The following is an 18,132-nucleotide window of genomic DNA, read 5'->3' as shown; positions in this document are numbered from 1 at the left end:
TCTAAGAATCCAAAGCCTCTGACAATGGCTTGACAAACAATGAAAGATCAGCTTGGTGTTTCTGGACAGAGAGGGTATTTTCTTAATTTCTTTTGTATTTTTTCTTCAAATGAGGTATTTCAGTACAGAGCCTTAAAATGGCTAATTTTAAAATGAGGAAACCCGATAAGAATGTTTCTACCTCTTCTTAGTCTGTGCAATGTGATGGCAGGGAGGAGGAGGAGAGGAGAGGGGAGAAATAAGGGCACTTTAAACTTGTTTGCTCCTGAAACAATGTTGTCTGGAATCTATGTGCATAGCACATATAACCAAATGGCTGTATCTTGCCTACGTGGCTAAAACTGTTCTTTTTACCAGATCTGCCAGTTCTTGTCACTCCATTTCTAATTTTGTAAGGAGGGTGAAAGCCTTAACAGGGCTTTTCCAAGAAAAGTGGAGAAATTTGCACCACACCCTGTGCTTTTGAGATAGAAGTGAACCCTGATTTGTTGCAGTGAGATTCTTGATAGAGAGCAGCTGACAGCCCAGAACCATGCTCCCAGTATGCTATGGAGCCTCTGTGCCCATCATGTGGGAGAACTGCTGACAGTTGTCCCTGGGCTCATGAGAGCCAGAATAGTGGGGCCTTTAGGCAGGATTCCAGGTGCTGTACTCCAGCACCTTTGCAGCAGACTGGTGCTGGGCTGCATGAACTGGAGCTGGTTACTTTCTGTTTTGGTTGATAGTTTAAACAAAATGTTACATGAAGATTTGTCACAAAAAACAAACAAACAAACAAACAAACAAAAAAAAACCTGTCAGGAACAAATTATTTCAAATATAGGAATGGATTTTTCAAACAAGAGATTGAAATACGCTTGTTTTGAAGAAAAAAAATCAGTATTCAGATTTTCAACAGAACCTTTTATAGGGTGAAACAGTAGGGTTATTTCTTAAAAGTATCTTACGACAATTTTATTTTTAACCAGCCCCACTGTATATATCTGTGGACTAAGTAATATTCCTAGAAGGCTTCATTCTGCCTTTTAACTCAGTTCTGCTATATCCACTTGTTCAGAGATTCTCAGAAGCGACAGGCATTCAGATGGACTGATTTCAATGAATACCAAAGCAATTAATAACGATTAAACACTTAGATTAAATGTCATTCTCTGTATTTCAGTTAGAAAAGAATTTCTGGCACCTATTTTTACTTGAAGATAGTTATATTGCCCACAGAAAATTTCAAGTGCATCCTCAAAGTTTAGCAATTAGCTGAGATCAGAAGGCCAGGAGCAGAACAGGCAGCGCTGGGCCTTTGGAGTTTGGGTTATTTCACAGGAGGCATGCGCCTTCCCAAGCTGTTTCTTTCCTAGAATCAAGATTAGAGTAAACATGCAGAAAATCATTTCCATTTCTTTTTAATAAGAGAAGGATGGGAGAGTTTTCTTTGTTGTTGTCACATTTGGTTATGAAAATGTGGAGCAGGAACAGATTGCAGAGCAAATGGAGACTCCATTGCTCGATTTCCTTTGTGACCACACATTTTTATATGCATAGACATTAATGGTGGGGAAGGAAACAGGAGGCAATAAAGCAGTTTCATATTTCTCTGGCCATATAAAATACAATAAGCTCTGTAGCAGGGGTGAAAAGAAGGTGAGGATTTAAGTAACCTCCAGGGATAGTTTGTCATTGATTTATGATTAAATCTTCTCCAAAAATCGAATTGGACTGGTTTCCAGTTCACATTTGCAGACCCTACTGTAGTAGCAGCCTTGTTGGCTTCCAAAGGACAAAAGGAAACACAACAGTACAGTGGAATGATGCATATAACCTCAAGGCTATAGAAGTTATTCCCCTTTTCTGCCATCATTGTGGACTAGAAGGACACACTATTGCTGAACTTGTAACAAGATTCAGTAGCTCTGATAAAAGTAAAGTCACAGTCGCTTTTATAGTCTTGATGGCATTTAGAGCTGCATTACAGGGCATCACAACTGGACTTTCAATCCATGGGATGGCTTCTTCACTAAAGAGGAAGATAGCTGAGTAAAGGACTAGTGTAGCTTCATCCTGGTCACTTGTGTGGCGGCCTTTATGAAAAAGAGAACTAGGGTATGGCAAAGTGTCGTTAATCCACCATAATTAAGACATCAGTTTGGTTGGCAGGCATGAAGAAACCTTAAGCAAAATGGCAGAGCCACTCAAGAAATATTGGTTGTTAGTCTCCAGTAACAGGCTGATGGAGAAACCCTGAGGAGGCTCACATCAGTCTGCTGCTAAGTGGCCTTCAGGGAGGCTGCCTGGCCTCTGATCCTGCAGAGCACAACACAGCTGGGGATCAGTGTGAGTGCCTTGCTCGGTTATAAGTGCCCCAGCTCTATGCCTGGCTCCTGCTGCATGACAGCTCTGTCCCCAGAGGTGCACAGGATTCTGCTGGGTCTCCAGCAAAGGCTGCCGAAAGGAGGAGAATTGACATTTTGCTGATTATCTTGACTGCTTTGACATCTCACTGACAGTACAAATGATCACTTATGTAAAGGTTATTTCAATGAAGGTAACATCCCTTGGTGTGACTTAACTGTGAGTGTTCCAGTTCCCTTCAGGTGTCCCTCTGGGATTTCTAGTCTCCTAAAGAGTGCATGTATTTCTAATTTGCCTGGGGGCTAAGAAAAAGTTGTAATCTCAAGTCTGCTGAGCTTGTCTGAGCTAGCAGACAGCACTGAAACTGAAGCTTACTGCAAAAGGCTTTGCAGAGCTACCAATAAGACATGAAAAATGGGAGGAAAATCTGGCTCAAAGAGCTCTTTTCACTAAAATCAAAACAGGGATGGGAGCAGTCAGGAACTGCTGGAATGGTTGCTTGTGCCACCAGCATCACTTGGCAAGCAGTGGGCTTGTCCCAGCAGTGTCAGGCTGCTCTGCTAGGGCTTGCTCCCATCCTAGCCCTGGAACTCTCAGCCTTCTCAGGATGTGCAGAACAAGGAGACATAGTGTAGAACTTGATCTTTTGGTAAACTGGTTTTTGTCAAATTAATGATACTTTGCTCAGAAATCAGTGCAAGTCCATGGTCACAGCTCAGCTCCTCCCTTCCTGTGAGTGTAGGAGAAGCACACCACAGCTATATCTTTATTTAGGAGTTATTTTCTTTAGGAGCTCTCAGATCATGTTTGTAGGACTTACTTGGCAGACTCCCTTAGGGCAGGAAAAGACATGTTGGCTGGTTTTGTCTTTGTTGTTTGTTTTGTTGTTGTTTTTTAATAAACACTGAACATTTCTAGATGAAACTATTTAACTCAAGGAGCTGAAGCTTTAAGAACCACCATCAAGGACTGCAAAGGGCTCATGATATGGCAGCAAATCTATGGCTTAGCTGTGACCTGGACAGACTTACCCTCCTGCACTCCTGTTGTGAGTAAGCCCAGGGTGGGAATGAGGCAGAGACATTTGAGCAGAATCCTTCTAAAAGGGGGAAGGCCAACATCCTGCTGCCCTACACCAACTGTGCTGCGCACTGTGCTGCTAGACCTCGCATTTGCATGCCCATATAAGCATTTTTTCAATAATTTTATATTTAACAATTTGACTGATATACACAGATGTATCTGAAATTTCTTTACATATTTGTCATGGAAAAATGCAAGTATAATTTCAGATATTGCTTTTTCTCATGTCTGAAAAATGCTCACATACTTCACTGCACTGATACTGGTAGCTCATGAGATAACAGGCCAAAACAAAATTACCCCAGGTTACTGAAAATGCCTTGCCTCTGTAGGTCAATAAGCAGTTCATTTTCTAAGTACTTGCCATGAGCCCTGAATTAGTCTGATATGCAAAATCATTTTGAAAAGATCAAACCTGGGGGTTAATCTCAGTGCTATTTCATTGCACTCTAAGGTGAAGATGGTGGTCAGAAGCATTGAAAACTTCCCCATGTCTCAGTTCCCTCAGTTATCTACCTACGATAAACTAGAGCTAAGGGAAGAGCCCGCAGACATAGTATTGTAGAAGTGTGTTGACTATCTCTGTAATTATGCTCTGGTCCTATGTCCAGGCTGGAGAGGGGTTGTGTGGAAAGGTAAGTCCTGTGGTTGGTTTACAAAATCTCCTATGAAGTGGTATCACTGTAAAATCATGTGAAGATCATGTAGTAGTTACCTGAACAGATTTCACAGTGCTCCTTTCAGAAGAGTTTATGTCATGATTCCGCATTCTTATCAAGTACACAGAAAAAAGCCTACATTCATATATTCCCTTTATATCTAAAAAACAGTATTCTTCAGGAATGCACCAGAAATTCCTGATGTACCTCAAAAATATTAAAATTTGAGCCAAATCTTGTTGCACAGAGAAATTTCCATAGCTCTGGAGCTGGTGGAAGGTTTTTATCAGAGGGGCACAAAACATCAATTACCTTTCACAAAAGATCTGCACTCACTCAGCTGACACAGAAGAGCTGTAATACATTTGAGTCTGAGTGCAGAGGAGATAAACGGTGTTGTTTTTCTGTGTATTTTGATTGTGAAGTTTTGCTAAAGCTCTTTGCTTTAAATAAAAATGTGTACCATAAGTATACTAAGAGCATTAGCTGATGCCAAGCTATAGCAGGCATCTGGAAATGCCTGTTGGATTCAAACTTGCAATAAATTAGTATATGATGATTTTTATAACAAATTCTGAAATGCCAAGTTAATTATTATTTATTGGACACTTGTTATACAGTATTGCCTGTCAGTGAATGACTCCATCTGGTCTGAAACTGTTGCAGATACTCTGAAGCAAGACTCTCTAAAAGAGAAGAAAGAGCTTCATAACATGAAAAGTGAAAGGATGACAAAATAAGAAAGAACAAATATTTCCAATTTTCAATTTCATTTGCTTGGTATTTAGATTCAGTGAAATTCTCGTTAAGCTTTTCAGAGGCTAACAGTAAGGGACTGTTCCTCTGTGCAGAGATGACTGCATGAAGTTCCATGAGGTGCAGAATGACTGCTAACACAAGCTCTCACCAACACGTGGGGCTGTCTTCTGTTCTGCAAGAGGAGTATACTGGCAATGATAGAAGAAAGGATTGTTATTGCCAATTCTAAAATAATTTCTGTGCTGAGGAAAGTTGGGCATCCATATCACCATGAGGGATACTGACTGAACAGTGCAAGGTGAAGTGAATTCAATGTGCTGGAAATCCAAACTAGAGGAGTCATCTTCTCTATAGTCATTCCAGAATGGTGCTGAAGCCACATTTAATGACCCTCCTTTGGCAGGCTGTTGTTAAGAACTAGCCATGCTGGTCAGATTTGTTTGCCCAAAATCAGTATGCTTGACTGCCTCTCACTTTGCTTTTTTCAGCTTTCTTAGTTTTTGTTATATTTTACCATTTGCTCTCCAGTAAGAGCAAAATGTTTCCTGTGCTGAATATATCAGTTGACCTCCCACAAGCCATCTTCATTTCCTTCTAACTAGGCTTTTCAAATGATAAGCTGCAAATTAATTGCTGAAAAGCAATTGAGCATGCTTAGTGATAACAGTATGATACTGGAAATAAGTGACTTCACTGATGTGACTGTTAGTCACTGTAATCCTGCCATGCAAGTGGGATGTGATGAGCTGGCCCAGCTTTGAACAAATATTGCTCAGACCCAAAGCCTTGAGTCTTCTCAGGGTCTGGGTCTAAATATATTTCTTCTCGACTTGAAAAATAAAACTCCAGGTTTCTGTTGGATCTCTCAAACCACACAGAGTCAATGAGGATGATTCCATGATTCCTCTGTCTTTTGGATTTCACTGTGGCTTGGTTTTGATGATACATCTGCAGTCTCCCATTAGAAAGGATTTTACTTGAGTACACATCTGCCTATTGACAGCCAGCTAATCACAGCCATTTGAAATCTTTGGGCCAGAAACTCCACTGATGTCATTTCAGTCCACATACACTGATTTGCTGAAGGCAGCTGAGGATCAGGCAAGACACACAGACCCATCTTTCAACCTCTATTATCTATGGACTGCTTGATCAGTTTCTACTCAATGACCAGTTATTTTCTTCTCTTGGACCACAGTAGATCTGAAGGTTCTTTTCTCCTTGCTTATTTTTCCCTTTTCTTTCTTAAGCAACAGTGGCTTTGGGGGTTATCTTTCTGCTTGTGTATGATGTGTCTTCTGAAGCTTCTTCTTAATTCCCTTTTTGAGTCATTTCTTTTTGCTTCCTGCAAAAAAACGTTTTGCTTTTATCACTAGGCAACATCTGACAATCTTTCCTGTCCTTCTTGGTTGTCACTGTACGCCCTTTTAAGTCACAGGAAAAAAACAATGGCTCACTTACCAATCAATTTTCCACTTACCTTCCTATTGTCCAACCGAAAAGGTTAATTCTCATTCAATCTCCAATTGCAGGCAACTCTAAAGAGGGGTGTCATACTTGCAACACTATTCTTCCTCTATTAAAACTGTTTTTCAAATAAAATGGTGCAATTTTGGGTCTGACTTTACCCAAATGAGCACTCGCTCTAAAGAATTTTCCAGATAATACTCCAGAAGTGCTTTTATTTTGCTCTGAACAAACTGCTTTCTTGCCGACCTCCAGCTGTCTTAAAACAAAATCAAAGCAATTATCAAGTAAGACTGATATTCTGTGACTCAGTTGCCACTTGACTGCAGGATCCCTCCAGCACTTTGCTGCTTTTTACCTTTCTTTGGTTAGCACTTCTGGCAGTAATCACCTCATCCATCAGTGAGTTCTGCTCACCCAGGACTGAGGCTCTGCTGCCTCCCATCACTGCCAATTGTCACGATCTTACTAAGCGTAGATGTTTCTGGTGTTTTATGAGAGTAACAGATGCTTCATTTTGGCCCACAGTATTTCCAATAGCAGAGGAATTCTGGGCAGAAGAACTTTTTGGGCAAAAAAATGGAGAGGACTCGGAAACGTAAGATTTCCTGAGTGCTTGTTGAGGCACAGCCTGCCCCTTTCCCAGAGCAAGACATCCTCTTGCAGCTTTCTGCACAGCTCTCATGCCACAGGCTGATCAGGAGTATGGAGGTGCATAGGCGATCTGAGTAAACTCATTGAAGCAGGTAGTCAAAGGAGCACAAATTGTGCTGTTGCTGGTGGTTTCCTGGCAACAGGGTTAATATTTTTGTCAGCGTTTCGGTTGCCCATGACTTCCTGGGCTGCCCTGAGCACCTGTAATCACCTTTACTCCCCAGCAAGCATGGGTGCCAAGGGGGACCCATGGGACCTTATTCTGTGTTATGGCTTGAGAGTAGGACAGCAGATTCCAGGGACAGATCCAGACTTTCAACAGGTGCAGTTACTGAGTAATATCTATTCTAGAGTGTATCATACAAGAATCCTGGCTTTCTGCTAGAAGTAACTGTCTGTTTTTATGTATGTATTTTTTATCTGAATCCTTGGCACCTAGGGACTGACTGTATTCATATTCCAGAGAACTAGTAGCGAAGGCAGAATTTAGCAGTTTGTGCTCAGCGAGCAAACTACGCTTGTGTTGATTTCTTGTTTATTTTACTTCTGTGTTAAAATGTGGTGCTTAAGAACAGCATTTTAATTGTAAATGAAAGAAACACAGCCTTCTTGCTTCAGCAGGGTGAACGCCTACCTTCCAGGCTTGGTTCTCAGTGACTGGCTGTGAGGAAAAGGCTCTTTTCCTCTTTCCTCGGAACCCCTCAGGAAGATGGGGATGGGGAACTCAGAGGCAGCCCAGATCCCCTCAGGAAGATGGGAAGCAGAGCAACAGGGGGCTCGGATGTGGCCAGGGCGGGTGCAGTGCACAGTGGATAGGCCATGAGCTGGCTGTGATGGTGAGGGAGGCTGCCTGGCACTGACAGCTTTGGTGTGTGGATGGAGAGAAGGCTGGAAGAGTTTCCTGCACAGCAGGGGATACTGCAGTAGTTCCTTTAAGCTGTGGAGTGTCAAGGAATCATTAAGCATGAGCTCAGGGTCAGCATCCTGATGTATGATTTTTCAGCAACTTGTTTTCCCTCACAGGTGCTCAGGCTCTCAAAACTCTGCATTTGTTGCCATAGCGAGAAGACTCAGCTCAGACAGCAAAGACTCGCTTTTTTTTTTTTGACAGAAGTCCAAATTAAAAATAAGGAGAGTCCTCCTTTGACTTCAGTGATTGTCTCTTACCCAGGGAAAATTTATGCTCTTGGAAAGAAATGTGCTCTAGATGGCATGCCCTGGGGAGCTGCATTCAGGACTGGACCCACTGAGACATGGCAAAGAGAGAAGGAATGCAGGGAAGATGTGGAAAGGGCAGTTAGTGTGTTTACTGGCTGAGAAGAGTAAGTGGTGTGGGAAGGAAGAAGGAACCTTGTCAGTATTGCCCGCAATGTGTGAAGCAGATTTCAAAAGAGAAAAAACATGTTCAGATATTTTTTGGAGGGAAAGACTAACGTGTGTATACAGGAGACATCTGTCATGCTGTGTGGTCAGTTGGAATTTTGCCAGTGACTCCAATGGGGATGATTTGGCAAGAAAGGAAATGGGAAATATTGGTGAAGAAGGGAATCGGCTTTGCATTCGTAGAAGAAAATGCAGCTGCCTTAGCAACTGTCGCATTAAAAGGTGCCCAGGGAAACCAAGATTCATTACTTCTATCTTCTAGGCATTAACTAAGCATTTTTACTCTACCTACTGATTAGAATATTTAATTGAACTAAGACCCATTTTTTTTCCCTTCTGTATGCAATGTAATCAACTCAAGCAAGAGTTAAGCTTAAAAGAAATGAGACAAGTGGATGAGGGTGTTCTTCCTACAGAGACTGAGATGCCAGGCAATGCTCTCCTCCGTGCCATGTGCTGACCAAGAAGTGACACAACTGTCACGTCCAACTAGACATGCAGGGAGAGCACATTTTAACATGACCTTCACTACTGCATAGAAGTAGGAGAAAAGTACTGACCCTCAGCCATCTCACTCCTTCACAACTTTGCCACTACTCAGACTATGAAAGCAGAGAACTTACAAATACAGAGAGTGGGACATTAAACTCAATCTACAGATTTGGAGCCCCCTTCTGAAATTATAATCCCTCATGGTAAAAAAATAAATGTGATTAATGATAAAGGAAGCAGGAATAGGCTGATTTCGTGGACTGGCAAAAGAGCAGAACATGCTCTGGAGGTTACCCTGGCAAGTATCAACTCTCTGTGACCTAATGCCAGTCACTTGAAAAAGTTTGTCTTGACTATCACAGCTGAAAGCAAGACATATCAGAACATCAGATACCATGTTAGATTTGAGCTGTCTGGATCAACATATCTTCCATAGCTGACAGAAGTTTTCTTTATGAAATTGAAGCATATTCCCTGACTTTACTAATCAGCTAAGTTTCCATATGTGGTGTGATTTTTTTCATTAACCAGATTTGTTCCTTCACTCTCAGAAGTTCTGTAAAATACCAATTCTTAAGGATTTGCCAATCCATTAATTCTTATTTTCCAAAAGTCACTGATAAAAAAAAAATTGGTTTTGAAAATATTGCCTTTCTGTGAGCAATTTCAGCTATCTTATGAAGTGATGATATCCCAAAATACTCCTAGCAAACAATACTTACAGTTCATTACAAAAGCGAATGATCCTTTTAGTAGAGAATTGATGGCTACTTACATGGCTCCTTTCTTTATCAGTGATGTATATTAAAAAATCAAGCTGAACTAAAATATGGTTGCAGCAAAGATGAATCTTTCAGTATTTAATTTTTCCTTCTTTTGTGTAAACAGTATATTTGCATGTTTTGTATATGAAATACATTATGAATATGAAAAATGAATCCATTGGTTGGACTTGCATTTTCTGCTAGTAAATGGGCTAATGTTATTAAGCAAGCAATATTCCATGCTTGTACCTTTCCTCATTATGTATGGCATCGTTCTTCTTGTACTAGAATATAGTATAGAACCAAATTCAGAATATCATGAAGAAGGAACTGGGTGATCAGAGGACTAAAATAGATCATGTCATAGAATATTGATTAAAAGGTAATTGCACTTAAGGGAGAGTAACAAGACATTCTGAGGTGAATTAAGAATTCTTTGGTTTGAAATGAGAAAGAAGAAGAAAAACTTGGATGTGTTAGTCAATGGTAGAGTGGCTGCCAGCAATAATTATGATAAAATTGTGAAAAATTCAGATTTGATACTAATGTGGCATCTGAAACATTTCAGAAAATAAAAAGTATAAATGTCATTGTACAGTGCAGCTCATCACATATAGCTCTGGGTATCTATGTGCAAAAAAGTTGAATTCAAATTAGAATTGGTGCAGAGTGAGGATGAGCAAGAGAGATGGAGATTAAAACATTTGGTTGATACTGGGAAAACGTGATTGTGCTCTATAAATGCATAAAGAACATATGTAGTCAGAATAGGAGAGACCTAATAAGTAAAAGAACCAAGTAAGCACAGAACAAATAGATACATATATTAGGGTGGAAATTAGCAAAAAAGTGTTTCTAATTGTTGAAGTGGTGAGATACTGGAACAGCATCACCAAAGAGGTGGTTCTGGAAAGCAGAGATCAGAATGTAGTATGGCTATCTAAGTTTGCAGAATGAGGGACCCATGGGTTTATTTTCTGTTGCAATTCTTAAACTGTTTTCTCACAATTTCCTTTTCAAACAAGCTAGGAGAAGACATGAAAGATTTACAAATAAATAAGGACCTCGAACTGACAGTCAAATTCTACTCAAGTCATCTGTGTTTTGGCACAACAAATTGCCATGGCCAATGACCATGTTCATGGCCATTGCAACTGCTTTTCTTCAGAGAAAGTACACAGAATCACTGTCTGACACCAGGAAGTAAACTGTGAATCACTGTCTTCCAGTTAAATGTCACAACGACTCAGTATCTCAGGCAGGGACTTGTATCAGGTATCCTTGGTTGTGGCTCAGCACCAGCAGCCTGTGCAGCAAAAATAGATGCAGGGTCCTCCCTCGGTTATACAGACCAAACTGCTGCAAAGCCAACGTTCTGTTGTTAATGTGACAAATGACAAATTCAGAATGTGCTCAACTGTTAGCCTGTTCCAGAAATTTTCTCATCTAGGCAGCAAATTTCATCTCTGCAACAATTTCAATTTAAGCAATACAGAGTCTGGGACAGAAGAAATATTCATAGAAAATTATTCTTTTCTAGTAAAATTCTCTATTTAAAATATTTGTGCTGTTGACCCTTTCTCTGCTTCTCTGATATTCCCTCCCTCCCTCAAGATGGGTATTTTTGTTTTCTTCCTGTGTCATGTGAAAAGTAATCTTTCTCATCCTCCACCACAGAGTTTCAGTTCTGATTAAGCTTCAGCCACTATTCCTTCCACTATTATGTGGAAGGAGTTGTACGCTCTTAGAACAAAGCAATTACTTTACTGTACAGCGTAACCATATTTTCCATGTCTGAGTAGCAATGTGCTGCAATTCACCCTCAGCATTCTGCTATGTGTTGCATTTGGGGGAAGCAATGAACTGAAATGACAGACAGAGGAGGCCTCAGACTCGGATTCCATCTTCATGCACTGAGTATAACACTAAGCATCCTTCGGCATCTTCTGTTTAGTATGAGCTATTTTATGCTCATTTCCTCATGATGCAATTTTGTTAATAGCTGAATTCAGTCACAAATCCACTTGTAAGTAAACACCTTGTTACGGATTATGGTGATCTTGATCTGCACGGCTGCTCAGTCTGTCACCCAATAAAATCTGCCAATATTGTGTATTAACTTCTGTCATATTCAAGTGTTTTTATGCACTAATGGAGCAGCTTGTAATTTCACCATATAGGCTACCTACTCCTGGATATACAGCACATATCAGATAAATAAGCTGTCCAAAAAAGACATTTGTATTGGATGTTCACTGTTGGTTTCCTCTCATACTGGCCTCAGATGCAGAACCTGCCCTGGGAGATGAATGTGCCAGGATAAGTTATCTGGGGCTCATAAAATCTTTTTTAGAAGATTGAAATAAAGTCAGTGCTTGCAGAAGACAAATCAATTGTGACATTTCTGAATAGAGTGCGATGCATTTAATTAGCACAAGACATACTGGCAAATGCTGAATTACCCAATAAATCACTGAATGCTGGAACCCATACAGCGCCAGGAATCAGCTGTCTTTTGAGATGTACAGCAAGTGATAATAGGAAGATCTGGCCATTTCTCCTCCATTTTCTGCTAAATTTCTTCCATTTTGACATTTGCGCACCAGACCATTTTAATTATTTTAAAGTATTGAAGAATTTCTCCAACATAATCTGAGAAATCTGTACCATTATCTGCATTTGTTGAAGACATAAACTTCTGTCTGATGATGTACTACAGTTTTACCTTTCAGTCTGAGGAAAAGGACGGTAGTTCAGGCTTTGGGAATAAAGGAATTTCTATTTGTAACAAAGTGCAAGGCTGCTCCCAAGGGAAATGTTACAGGACCAGCCTCGGGATCCTCCTGAGGCTTCCCTGTGTGATGGGCAGAAGGGACTTCAGCTTCACTGCAGCCAGACAGAAAGGAAGCAGCTATAGTAATAGAATCAAAGAATGCCTTAAGTTGGAATAAATGTGCTCCTTTGTTTGACGCTGCTGGCTATCAGCCTTCTCAACTTAATGAGGTCAGCAGCAAGGCTATGGTTACATCTAGGTGGGCACAGGGAGCAGTACCATCCTTATGTGCAATCCCAATGTATTAGCCATGCCCTGTTACCACTGTCTTTACTCCTGCTGTGTGTCAGAAGTGATTTGGTAGCTGTTCAGCAAAACTTCTATTAACGTATAAAACTCTTCAAGTTTTTACATTTGCTCTCATCACCTTGCTGTTTGAACACCTCAAGAGGAGGCAAGCTCAGGAAGATTTTTATCAAAACACCATTCACCTGGGAAAGAGTCAATTCATGTACATTTTGGACTGAGAGGTATATCAAGTTGCTTCACTGGGGCAAACCCTGTTGATTTCCTTCAGTACTTTGGGTAGCACTCATAAACATGACAAAGTTAACTCGGTTAATTAGGTAAGTAGGTGTCATTTTCCAAAGTTGGACACTTCATTTACTTAAGAAAAGAAAGAACAAAGAAGCTGTTAAGATCCTGAAGTACATACATGGCTACTGAATGTTTTGCATGCAGTAAATCTAAATTTACAAAAGCTTCTTGTTTGCTTGTTGTTATACAGCTTAATCTCATTTTTAAAATCCGTTTAATGGGGAAGGATATTACTGTTTCAAAAAACTTGGCCTCAAGCTAAACTGAGCTGTCTTTAGGAATAAGATACAAAAGACATACACAACTGTACTGCTGATTTTGTGCCTGCAGTGATAGAAAACTGCATATGCAACTACAGCCATGGAACAAAGATTTTGCACGCATTATGAGGTCTGTGATTCTTAGGATTTGGTATTTAATGATATTCCACCATTCAGGGTGGCCTACAGCCTCTGCCCAACATCCTCTATCAGGCAAAATATCACGGCCACTTCTCAAGAACAAATTCAGTTGCTTTGGGTGCTGCCAGTATTTGATATTTATTTAAATCTGTATATCACCAGCATGAAAATAAATATAAATTTAGCTTCAGTTCATGCGCCTAATTTTTGTATTTCTTCTGGCTGAATACATTCAGTGCAATAGTGATGCAGAATACTTAATAACCATCCTTCTTCTGTAGAGGCTTTATTCTCCTGTCAGTTATGCATGGTCCAATGCTTGTTTTCAGACCACAGTTAGTACTGCCCTGGAAGAGATGGTCTAAGCCTCTCTACCAGGCATGACAGGTAGAATGTATGTGACTCTTTTGTCTTCTCTCTGTTACTGGAGACCCCTTGTCCTCAAGGGCTCAGTGGTCCACTGGTTTTGGTTGAGATTACCCACAAGTAAAACGGGAACAAAATTGAGTAAAGAGGTTCTGCTTTTTTTGTTTTTGTTCCTACAACATCAGCAGTCTTCACTCTCACCAAACAAGATCATGTAGCTATACAGTCTCTGATTCCATAGTCATCAGCATGGAAAAATTACAGCTATCTAATATACAGATATCTAATTAGCTGATGTTTTATGTGTGACACATGACTGATTTGAAAATTTCACTGAAAACCCTTAACCAGGAAATTCCAGTCTTTTCTTTTGCATTTGTGGAGCTGTAGAGATTTGTCTTCCACCTTAAATGTGCTGATTTCTATCTCCCTTACTTCCTGGTGTCAACAAGACCCAAATCTGGCCTTTTGTTGGAAGCAGCAAGCGACAGCGTGTACACAAAGCTGGGAATGCAGAGAAGGGCAGATGGGATTTCAGAAGCTGTTTTTGATAATTTGTCCTTGCACATTTGTCCTAGTACACATGAGGCATAGCAGTAAGTGAAAGAAGGGAAAATTAATCCTCTTGCTAACAGAAAAAAATTCTCCTGGATCCTCCCAATGAAAGGAGCTTGCACAGCCAGTTGTCTTTGTAAAATTTAAGACCCAGCATGTAGTGGATATACATTGTTCTGTAATATGGAGTTTACCTGCTGCATTTATCTTTATAGAAGTTAATTGTGAGCTTTATTGACTATTTTCTAGATCATATTCCTCTTCATAATCAACAGAATTCCTTATTAGTTTATCTTCTGCAATACCTTGCAGTAACAAAGAAAAGTGAAGCTTTAACATTTTATATTAAGACTTCTGTATTTTATTATCTTCTGTTTACTGCAGCTATCATAGCATCAAAGTACCTTTTTCCTTATCACTCCAAAAACAGTTTGTCATTTGACAATATATACATTTTGGTGGAGATAAGACGGAATTAACAGGTTGATGGTATTTTAATTATCTTATTGTGATGGTGTTGGCCCAGGATGCTCGTCAGAATTTACAAATGTGCGTTGATTTGTATTTTATTTTGTAAACCAGGCCCAAGAGGCTGACTAATTAGAAGCATGACTCAAAGCTATGAAGGTACTTATTGATTCAGATCATGAAAAGACCAGAATGATCAAAAGCAAACATCTATCTCCCTCTTCATCTGGGGTTCAGAAGGCTAAGTGCTATTTGTCTCAAATCCCTGGCATTAGCTATATCTCTGTAGTCGAGAAGACAATTAACATCTATACCTATTCAGTTTTAATATGCACTATATTATTTAAAAGAATGTGTTGTTTTTCATAACTTAATTAAACCATGCACAACAAACTAATATTACAAGTTGTTTCATCATGCGGTATTTTTGCATTTTACTTCCCATAAATTATATTTTCTCTCAATATTCTTAAAGTTTGGAATGTATGGCTTCCTTTTGGAATAAATAATATGACTGGCTAAGTATACAGGTTTTGTGCTATAAATCTCATTTACATGCCATGGCAACATATAACTTCATTGGTTACTTGGGACCAATCTTAAGTGATATTAAGATTTCCATGTTGTCATAAAGCAGTAAAAATACTAAAATGTTAATGCATTCATAGAATAGTCACAGAAAAGACAAAGCAGAAGTTTAATACTGTCTGCTCTGCTCCAGATCTCCAGTAGAGACTAGCTTCAGAGCTGAAAAAGGAGGAAACAGGGATGCTGAAAGCAGGCTCAGCATTTGGGCTTCTCCTGAAGGCAGCTGAGGGAGATTTTGTTCTGAGGAAGAGAAAAGACAGCTCCTTCTGCCCTGCGTCCTGCCAAGGGTGACCCATTCTGAGCTAATCTGAGTATATCCTTTTGATCCACCAAATAACTGCACAGGGATCTAGTGTTTCTGTGGGTGACCCAGATTTTTAGGCAATGCCTTTTACAGGCTGAGGAGCCTAATGCAAGGAATATGGGTATTTTTCTGTGTGTAATAACACACAGATTAATGTCTGGGTCTTCTGACTACTGCTCTGTCACTCTGTCTGTGTCATCTCACCATGGCAGACACACAAAGCAGAGCTAATTGTGTTAGCACTGGGATACAGTGAGAAGCATGTTGGAGCTGGGGCTTGAAAGCAGGGCTGTGCTGCAACTGCCTCTGCCAAAGCATTCATTACTATGAGCAGGAAATATTCACACCCTCCTACACATAAGGACTGGATTGAAAAAGTTTCATATTGCAGATTTATGGAAATTATTAAATAGAAAAACAAAAGATGTCTCATATGGGAAATGAACAGATTGAGAGTTTAGCGGTGTTAATGGAAGGCAGGACTTTCCATTCCAGATCAATGGGCTTCAGTAACAGCCACTACAAAGTTATTCATCCATTCAGTACCAAAGTAAAAGTGGCTTGATGCTTCCAGCACAATCCCTGCAGAAGAAAACCTATTTTCTGTAAAGGCAACATTCATGGACTCAAGTGCAAGCTGAGCACTCAGCTTTCATTGCTGGGACCTGTATGTACCAGCCTCTAGTGCTCTCTGCACTCAGTGTTGCTCATGTCCCCTGAGTTGAGAATTTCAGGCTGGGGCTGAGGCCTGTTGCAAGCATCAGGCATCATCCCTGTGGATGTCTGCCCATGTTGTTCCTGTTCAGGAGGTAAGAATTTGAACAGTACGGGGAGCAACAGAGGTGGAAGACATGGTGTTGTGGAGTGGTCAAAACATTAGAAAGTTTCTGCCTACCCCGATTACCCCAATCCAGCTTGCAATCTGTTGTGCTAAACACTAAATCAATTCAGCTCATTTGCCCTCGGTCAGCCTTTAGCATGGCAGGGCTATAAACCACAAGTGTACAGGAGCATATTCACAACCAGATGAAAAAACGTATGCCTGGAAACATCTTCTAGAAAACTGGATGCTATATTCAAACCTGATTTAGACTGCAGCCAGTGGGACAGCTGATTTCTTTAAGCTAATTGTGCAATTATCTCCCAGAGAATGTAAATGTAATACATAGGTGACTCTGAAAGTAATGCCTCCTATTTATTTTCATGAAAACTACAAAAAATTCAAAGAGCACACTGGCACTGTTTGGTAGAGCAAATTCTCAGCTACAAAACGCTATTTTTTAACATGAATCTCAACATGAAAGATGCTTGTTTCTCACCAGAAAGGAAGGTCCCAATGACTAGGTCAGACGTGGTCCCTTCATTATAGATGTGTAAAGTTAACACTGCTAGTTAACATTCCTACTCAACAAATATTCTTCCTTTCTTCAACATTCAATATATTGCCTTTGTTCCATGAAATATTTGAACTGCAATGACCTTGCCTCCTTATTGTTTTGTTCTGTACCTTATTCATTTCTTGCTGCAAATACTACTGAGAGGACATTGTTCTTTGCCCGATGTACCTACTTACTGCAGAATGCTGTGTACACTGCTGTATAAATAACATCTCTGAAAAAAAAAATGAATAATTGAAAAGGATGGAAAACTTTGTTCAGGTAGTTGACCGAAATAATCTAGTAGAAGCTGTATGAGAACAGAATCTACTGGGACAAAATTTTCTGAGCTTATCTCTGAAGAATTAATGTTGGCAGTTCTGTCTGGAGTTCTGTACAGATACAAGCAAGTCAGCACACAGCTTTGGACACAACAAGAGGATGACAGCAGGGAGCCCTGCTCCAGGTGGAGTTCATCTTGCTGATGCCTGTACCTAAAACTCTTTGACAGCTGGAATTCGTGTTAAAAGAACTGGTTTGTAGTCCAACGTGAGGAAGAAGCCACTGTTTCCAAATAGGCCGAATGCTTTCATTTTCTACTGAGGTCATGAAGTGTTTGGCAGTTGTGTTTCCACACTGGGTTGTTTTCAGTTTTCCAAGTCCTGCTGATGAAGGTGCAAGCACTTCTTGTAGGTAGAACTTGCTGTCCCTCTGTCTGCTATGACATGAATATTGGTCTACAAGGACTTTCAAGGAAGACCCTTCAGGGCTGAGTAAGAGACTGGTCAGTTTCAATTTGCATTGCATTAGATGAGGGATCTGTGGTGAAGCCAATGATCTTAGTGGTGGGCAAGTGACTCTTTCGTATCTGTTGTTCTAAGGGACATGGTCTAGTGGGGAAATATTGGTAGCAGGGAGATAGATGGTTGGACTAGATGATCCTGGAGGTCTTTTCCAACCTTGGTGACTCTGTGATTCTATGATATTTCTGCAGGTTATTTATTTGGCTGTGGACAAATTCAAATTGTTTTACTTTCTTTTTGTGCCCTGCTAAGGATTTTGTAATGTGTGAAGAGACATATCATGTCTTTTTCCCT

Source organism: Tetrao urogallus, assembly GCF_951394365.1.
Source record: "Tetrao urogallus genome assembly, chromosome: 7".
NCBI lineage: Eukaryota > Metazoa > Chordata > Aves > Galliformes > Phasianidae > Tetrao > Tetrao urogallus.
This window is presented reverse-complemented; position numbering follows the sequence as displayed.